Here is an 8,286-nt window from a genome sequence, read left to right as displayed (position 1 = left end):
GAAGAAAACTATCTTTTTGTGGCATTCTCTATCAGAAAGCTATTTTATGTTCTCATCTCAGCCTTGTCAGACTTCAGATGTTTTGCTCTCTGCATTAACGGCAGTCTGTGCTTCTTACAGACACATTCCTCACAAACCCAGCACTTCCACAAATGACTATGATTTCCTCTTGGCTGCTGAAAGTACTTGATGCACACAGTCCAAGAAACATAATTTCTGCCCTTCTGTACATCCATTTCCTGTTCTAAAATACTTGCATGTGTTTTCTTTGCCAACTTTGGTGTGACTCACTCTGTTTAGGAGTAAACGGAACAAATACAAGTTGACTCACATGAGTGACTAACGCATCTGGAATACACCTTAAGGATTTAGGAACAGCTTTGATCCTGTTTAGTAATGTGTGTGAGTGTGTGTGGTGCTTTCCACACCCTTAAGTTAGTGTCCATTTTTTTCACAACTACAGTGACATCTGCTGGCTTTGTGTTAAACTGGCTCTGATCAGTTTTAATGGTTTTAATGGCAAGTGGGGTCATCGGTTGATCAGACTGATGTGAAGTGTCAGGCTTTCTCTGCTGCTCAGCAAGACTGCTTTCAAATCCTCTCAGTTCAAAAACCTGTTACTTTATCTGGATGTTTCATCTTCACTCTGAGCTGAAGTGGTGTGGATACTTGAAACCTACAACTGCGATTCACTAAAAGCAGAACTTTCCCTGGAGTGAAAGCCATCTTGTTTCCAAAAGTTACATTTTCTTTGAAATGAAAAATATTGTTAACATCACAGAGCTTGATTTTTTAAATGAAGGCAATGGAGTTTGTGTGATTTGGAGGAAATTTTAATAAGAAAAAAGTTCATCTTTAGAGAGGACCTTTGATCTCACTGCCAGACAACATCGGCTAATGGCACAGCTGATTTTGTTGTTCATATAGGATGTTCATATGCTTTACCCTGACAGTAGCTGCTGCATATCTTCAACCTGCCTCCTACCAGTTATTCCCATGTTCATTTCTTTGACCAATATTTTTTGCTTAGTTTTTATCAACCTTTTTTTCCTGACAAAAACAAGACAATCATTATATTTTAAAAACAAAAACTAATGCACAAAAACTAAAACTATGATGAAATGCACTGATACTTTCATTAAAGAATAAAAATGTGTCCTGGAGAGATGAGATCCAATCAGAACTAATTAAGTTGTGTAGAAAGGCAGTACGACTTTGTAAGTGATCCAATGAAATGTAAACTACTAGTACAGTAAGGTTAGACCAATCTGACTGTTGAAAACAGTACAGCAAAGAGAATTTCTTTCAGTGTGGGGTGGGGGCAGGCAGGGCAACTGGCACTGCAAACCGTGTGGTGCAACTCTCACCAGTAAAAACACAACAAATTTGTAAACTTTAAATGGGGGTGAGCTAGCAGAGGCTTGGGTAGTGTACTTTATTTATGCTATTCAAAACAAACCATATAAGCATTCCTGAAATGACATGTAGGTCTGCACACTAGAAAAGACCATAAATCATCTTTTTTTTAAATTCATCAAACTGTAGATATCAGTCTTTCACTTGCTTTTCTTTTTGCTTGCTGTTTGGTTCATTTAGGCAGCAAACATTGAGGTTTCGCTTCAAGTACAGCTTAGCTATCACTCACCATGACGCTGAGATCTGTGATGATGACATACATTTTACGCACTGACAGCTTGATGTCATCCATATACAGGAGGTGTCTGACAGTCATTCCACTCCATATCTCTTGAGCCAAGTGATCAGAGCTGTGAACCCTTGTTTGTTAATTTCTATCTTAGTAGCATCTCAGTTAACTGACTAACATCCTTCTGGTCTTCCCTGACTTTGGCTTCTAACCTACTTTTCCACAGGGGGCTTCCTCTATAAGCATCCTTGATTTTATAGTCAAGTGCTTTAGGATTACTTTGACATGGCCACACTCTTTATCCTCAGCTCAGTAGCTGTAGTAGTAGTAGTAGTAGTAGTAATAGGTCATCTGTCATTATCAGTGGCTACACTGGACTACCAGGGATGGCTCATTATTTCCATTCTACTCACTATTGTTTCCACTCTACTGTAGGATCTGGATTGTATAGTCGCTGTCTTTTACTGATGTTACTGTTAAAACATCCCTACTTGACCTGTGGACAGTCTTTATCCTTCAAGCTTCGGTACTCTACCAGAGGCCTGGGAGCTTGAGGGTCCTGCACCATATTTCCTAGGACTACAGTCTTCTGGATGGAGATCTCAGATGCCGTTCCTGGGATCTGCTGGAGCAACTCGCCCAGTTTGCGGTCACTGCCCCAGTCCTTCGATTAGCATGGGGAACACTGTTTTCTTACCCCTCCACATCTTATGTACCTTTTTTCTGATGTTGCTATCACTTGGTACAGCTATATGTCTCACTATGGCATTCCTTCTCTGCTCATCCATCCCTACTATGTCTGGTTGGTTAGCCATCACTAGTTTGTCTGTCTGTATCTGGAAGTCCCACAGGATCTTAGCTTGGTCATTCTCAACCACCCAAGGAGGCGTTTTTTTCAGTTTTGACCTCGGGACTTCCAGGCTTTAGTCAGCACAGATGTTCCTGTATAATATGCGAGCCACTTGGTTATGGCATTCCACTTATCCCCTGCCTCTCTCTTCCTGCACCCAGCTGTTATGTGCTGGATTGTCTCAGGGGCATCTTTGCACAGCCAGCACCTGGGACCATGGTGTGATAGACCCCAGCCTCTACTGATCTTGTGCTCAGCCATTGCCCGTGGTGCATGCTGTGCACAAGCTTGTCCATCCATAATATGTGTGTGCACAGACCCACGAATCCACTTTGTTACTGAACCTCATAATTGTAATTATAAAGTGCATAACTGCACTTATAAATGTGTATAACTGCCTTTTATACCTGACAGACCAAAAACATAATCTCTACAAAACCAGACTTCAGCTTCCATCTTTGATATTTTCTAAAATGTCAGCCTCCACCCCATCCTCACTTCTGAAGGTAAATGAAGAGTGGAGAAAAAACATAGCCTGCCAGTACGTTTTTTTTTTAAATGTAAAATTTAAAAGGGATCATGAATAAATTAAAAGTGTTTTGGTTGAAGCGGTTGTCAGTCCATCAGTTCAACACAGCCACCTGTGGTTGTGATAATGAAGTAACTGTCAAGCACAATGCCTACAGACCTTGTTACAGATGAATGAACTCGCACTTATGACTCATTTTATTACAGTAGCACAATGAATGTCATCCAGTGAGCACAATGAATGTCCCCCATCACATGCTTTCTAAAGATTTTCAAAGCTTTAGGTAAGGAATATATTGTTTAAAGATTCAGGCACCATAAAGGACCAAAAAGTCTAATTTTAGTGTTATTATAAGCCTTGTATTCATATGTTTCACACCGACTGTTCATGTAAAAGGTTGTCAGAGTAATTCAGTGAGCACCTGCCTTCGCCAGATTTTTGAATACTTTGATCCTTTTTACCCTTAAGCCAAGACAAAAGGGAAAGTGGTACCCACTCAGAGGCCAAACAAACCAACCAACGCTATGGCAGTATCACAGCGGGATGTTAATGCATTCTGCTGTCGTTGTTGTTCAAATCAACAAATTTTCAACATTGCATTAGTCCGTCTCTCAGCACTTTTCAACTTCCCTTGTTTTTTGTTTTTTTATTTTTATATTTGAAATCTTTCTAAAACAGCATTTTAATGAGCTTTTAACCAGCAGGATAGGGTCACTTACAATGATCCATAATAAACTGAATGCCCATTTTGTCAGAATGGTCACCCAAATACTGCAATGGAGGGCACCAGTGTGTGTTGATGGGTCCATGTAGTACAAAATGTATTAAACTTCTGTAGCACTAACTGAAAAACTAATGGACAAAATAAGCTGTAACCAGAATGATCTGAATACAAAGTAACAGCAGTGACAACTTTTGCCAAGAATAAACTGAATCCAGCCATCAGGTGTTGAAGAAAGCGAAGAAATATGTCTGATTTGAAGTTAGGACAAAGCACTTTCCTCCTGCTGAGTTGAATGATGGGCGTAACACATTAATAGCTTTAATGGAAAGCACTTTTCGCACATAGATAAATAATAATACATTTCTCTTAGCCTCACTTTTTGTACTTTGTAGAGTAGTTATAAAAAGCTTTACAAATAAAACAGTAAAACAGCAGGTGTAGGTTGTCTCCAGCAGGTCTAGTTTATTCCCCAAAGTCCAATGACGGCTGCAGGCGTGTAAGTTGTGTGTCTGTCTGTCTGTGTCAGCCTTGCCATGCAGCGGGTGATCTGTTTAGTTTGATAAGTGTTTGATAAGTGGAAAGATGACATATCAAAACTTCAGTTCTGTCAGGACTACTTTAGGAAAAATAGGATTCTTATTCCACTTGCAGAACTTTATATTTCACAGTATGCCTCTGTGCTGGGACCTCCCTGCCTTCCATGTGGAAATATGAAAAGCCTAAAAGCGGAGAGAGTAGGTGTCACCTCTAGCACAGAAAAGAAGATATGGCAACAAATAGAACAGAAACAGCATGAAAAGGAGGAGCTTGGGTGGAGGTGGATTGCAATGCGGCTTGCCGATAAGCAGCGATAGTGGGCAGGCTGAAGCAGCTTAAATACTGTACCCTATTTGAGATTTGCCAATTTGTCAAGATTGCTGGTTGAGCTTGAGTGTATTGCCTGCATGAACTGATGCTATACTCACACTACCAGGATATTTCTTTTTACTAATAAAAAGGACTGGCAAGATAAAAGACAGAAAGATAATATAGAGGCTTTTTTTCACAAATCATGAATTTCTGACTATAGAAAATAAGTTTTAACAACATCGACACTGCTCCCAAACTATTCAAATGTCCCAGTGATTAATCACAGCGTGTCAGTGAAACAGCATGTACAGTTTCAGGAGCCTGAAATTAAAGCAACTAAGTTGAATGCAGCCATTCAGCCAACTATTCATTACACCTGTCCAACTCCCAGTGTCACATGCCAGAAAAACTTCTGTGAAAAACGCCTCTTCAACATTGACTTGAAACTTAGCGTCAAGCCATTTCATAGTCATTTATGTGCTGCCAAATTATTCAAATGCACCAAACTTTATCAAATCTAGTTGAGATCCAATGATTTCCAGTGATGATCCTCAGTGCAATTTCATTTTGGTGAAACCACAGAACAAGTATGATATTTGTTATTAAATGAGTAGCTCTGATTAAGGTTTCTTTTCCTCACAGGTTCTTTTTTAGTGCCAAAGCCATACTTTTTGTTTGACACTCCTGCTGCAGCTTAGCAGAGATAACACTGTCATAACATGATGTGTGAACCAACTGCAACACAATTAAAGAGGACCTTTAAAGTGAAAAGGAATGATTGACCTGACTGCTGTGTTACAAATTAGTTGAAGTAGGCTTTCTGTTTTGGCATAAATTCCTCTCTGTGATTAATTTTTTAGGTAAAGAAAAAATGTTGTTTTTGTAAGCCGTAATGGATTGATGGATGGATTTTGTTTTGTTTTGTCCTATACTAGCAGTAGTTTACACATTCAGTACTGAGGTCGCTGGAGTTTTGGTGGTAAATAGCTGCTGCGGCATTCTTTTCCTTGAAAAATTAAAATAGTAGCTAGCCAACTTTAACATTTTTATTAATTTGTTGAAGCTTCTATGTGGATCAAATCCAGAAAATCCAAGGTATTTGTTATTTTGGGGGGTTGAATAAGAGACCAGAGCTTCTACTGCTATCTAGTGGTAAAAAACTAATATCACCGTACAACTACTTTAAGTTAAAGCAGGTGATATTTTAAGCTGAAAAATAAATAAAAAGCTATACAGTAGGAATTCTACAAAACTTGGTAACACTTCAAATGTAGCAACGAGCTCTGTTATGACAGCCATTCTTTGCTGGTTATTAACAACCTCTGTTTTTACTTTAAGATATGTATAACAGGCAACGATTTGGACAAAGCACCCTACCAATGTGGAGAGATGACTCCACTCATATGTGCAAAAAAACAACTGGATCAAGCTTTTGAAGTGTTCGCCCTGAAATTTGGATCGTGCAACAGGACAATGATTCCAATCACAGCAGCAAATTTACAACACAATGACTTTACAAGAAAAGAATCGAGGTGTTGCAATGGCCAAGTCAAAACCCAGACCTGATTAAAATGCCCTGTAGCTGGACCTGAAGACAGCAGTGCACAAATGAATACCTTAAAAAATGAACTAAACCAGCACTATAAAAAATGACATAAGAGAATGATGAGGTCAGTTGCCAGGTTTATGCACTTTACTGTGCAATACTGCAAATTTTGATATTGATATGATACCAAGTAAATAGAGGGCCGTTATTGCCAATACCAATGCCAGTACTGATGCTTTTTACTTATAAAGGAAGCATATGCAGCGGAGAGCAGTGTGTCATGATTTATGAGATTAATCACCATCAATTACACATGCTAAATACATTTTAAAGACCACTAAATCACAGAGTTTTACTTTCCACAGTAACCAGGTAACACAGTAAAAAACCTTTCAGTATTTCATGTACATTTACATTCCGGGTTTTTTGGAAAACTGGAATGTAAATGTGCCTGTCTCAAAAGCACTTTGCATCAGTTCTGTCTTAAATGTGTCACATAAATAAAACAGACTTGACAATCATGTGTTCAGACATTTTTCACAGTTCATGTTCAAGGTTTTTCTCTTTTGTGCTCTTTCTTGTCTTTACATGAGTTGGTGCAGTACTGAGTTTCTTTCAAACACACATCACTGATTACAATGTTTTCATTTACAGCCACAAAGCACTTCTACACCATGTTCCTCGTACTTACTCACGTCAGTCTGCCTGGCTCTGCTCAGTGCCGCTGAGTCACGTGACTGCAGGGAGGAGAGGACAGAGCAAAGAGTACCAGCATGAGAAGAGCGGCGTTTTCACAGACGTGTCTATTTTCTGATGAACAGCAGCTACGTTCTGAACTTAGAGGAGAGAAACAAACTAAAGCGTAGATCCAATCGTGCTTCCATTGATACACCAATACCAAGGTTGGTATCAATACTATCAATATTTGGATTGATCCGGCTACCCCTAATTACTGACGTTACCTCAAATGAGATTAGAAATGGAAACTGCCTTTTAAACCTTTTCCAACATAATAGAACAATTAAATAATTTAGATGAAGATTGGTTATAATCTCAATGATGACCACATTTTACTTTATATATACATTTATCAACATTTTCCAGTACACTGATATGATGAACTTTTCATAAAAGGGGTGAGATCAGGACATCATTGAACAGAGATTACAGAGAGTAGACAACAGTCAGTACAGCAAACATGACTTCATCATTATGATGGCAGTGCATGAGGCCCACAAAGAACGGTGGACTGCAGGGTACTGTCACATCTGTTTAAAAATAACTTTTATAGTTTGAAATAAAAGACATTGGCAGACATACTACTGGTTCGCGTTGCAAACATAACAGGAAATGTATGTGCACAGCAAATTATCTGTCCATTTCTCTCAACAATTTCATTCTAATGAGATGGAAAAGAAAGGGAATCAAACAAGTTTTGGAAAATGTATCCATTTCAATCCATCCAGGTGCAGTGGAAACATCAATCCATTTCAGAGGCTCGGTACTGGACCCGCACTCATGGCTCAGTCACAGTAGACTCAAAATAAGCCTCTGTGTGACAACGAAAAAATGGTGGTTGCTCGGTGATTGCAATAAATTGGTCACCCAGACGTTGAGAATGGGAAACTACTTTCCATCACAAGTTCATTGCACAGGTCGACTGGTGGGAGGCAACCAGTCTCCACACAATAGTGGTCAGGGTCAGACTGAGTGCAATCTAAATAACTGCAGACAGATTTATAAATGCACTTTACAGTAAGGTTGTATTTTGGTAAACTTCCTATATATAAAAGCAAAGTGGCCAGATCTTGTGTCCAAGTCAACCTAAACTTATCTAAGGTTAGGGGTATGACTGGGTTTTTTTGTTTTAGCCACAGGGCACATTCATTTAACCCTTTTTCTGTTATGAGCTTTCCCACATGGGAGTTCTAAAAGTAGGTGTAAAAGGAGCGTTCACTGAGCTATCTCAAACTCTAACCCCAGATGGGAGACCAGTGACTTGGTTTATGTTGAGATATTAATATAACTGAGTCTGGAGTTATATTGCTATCACATGCCATTTTAAAACACTGTGAATGTAACAGATATCTTTATTCTTTCTTTTACTAGAGGTTTGGGCTGTCATTACATAGAGTCAGATTAA

Source organism: Oreochromis niloticus, linkage group LG16, assembly GCF_001858045.2.
Source record: "Oreochromis niloticus isolate F11D_XX linkage group LG16, O_niloticus_UMD_NMBU, whole genome shotgun sequence".
Taxonomy (NCBI): domain Eukaryota; kingdom Metazoa; phylum Chordata; class Actinopteri; order Cichliformes; family Cichlidae; genus Oreochromis; species Oreochromis niloticus.
The sequence above is the reverse complement of the archived record's forward strand: the minus strand, read 5'-3'. Positions refer to the sequence as shown.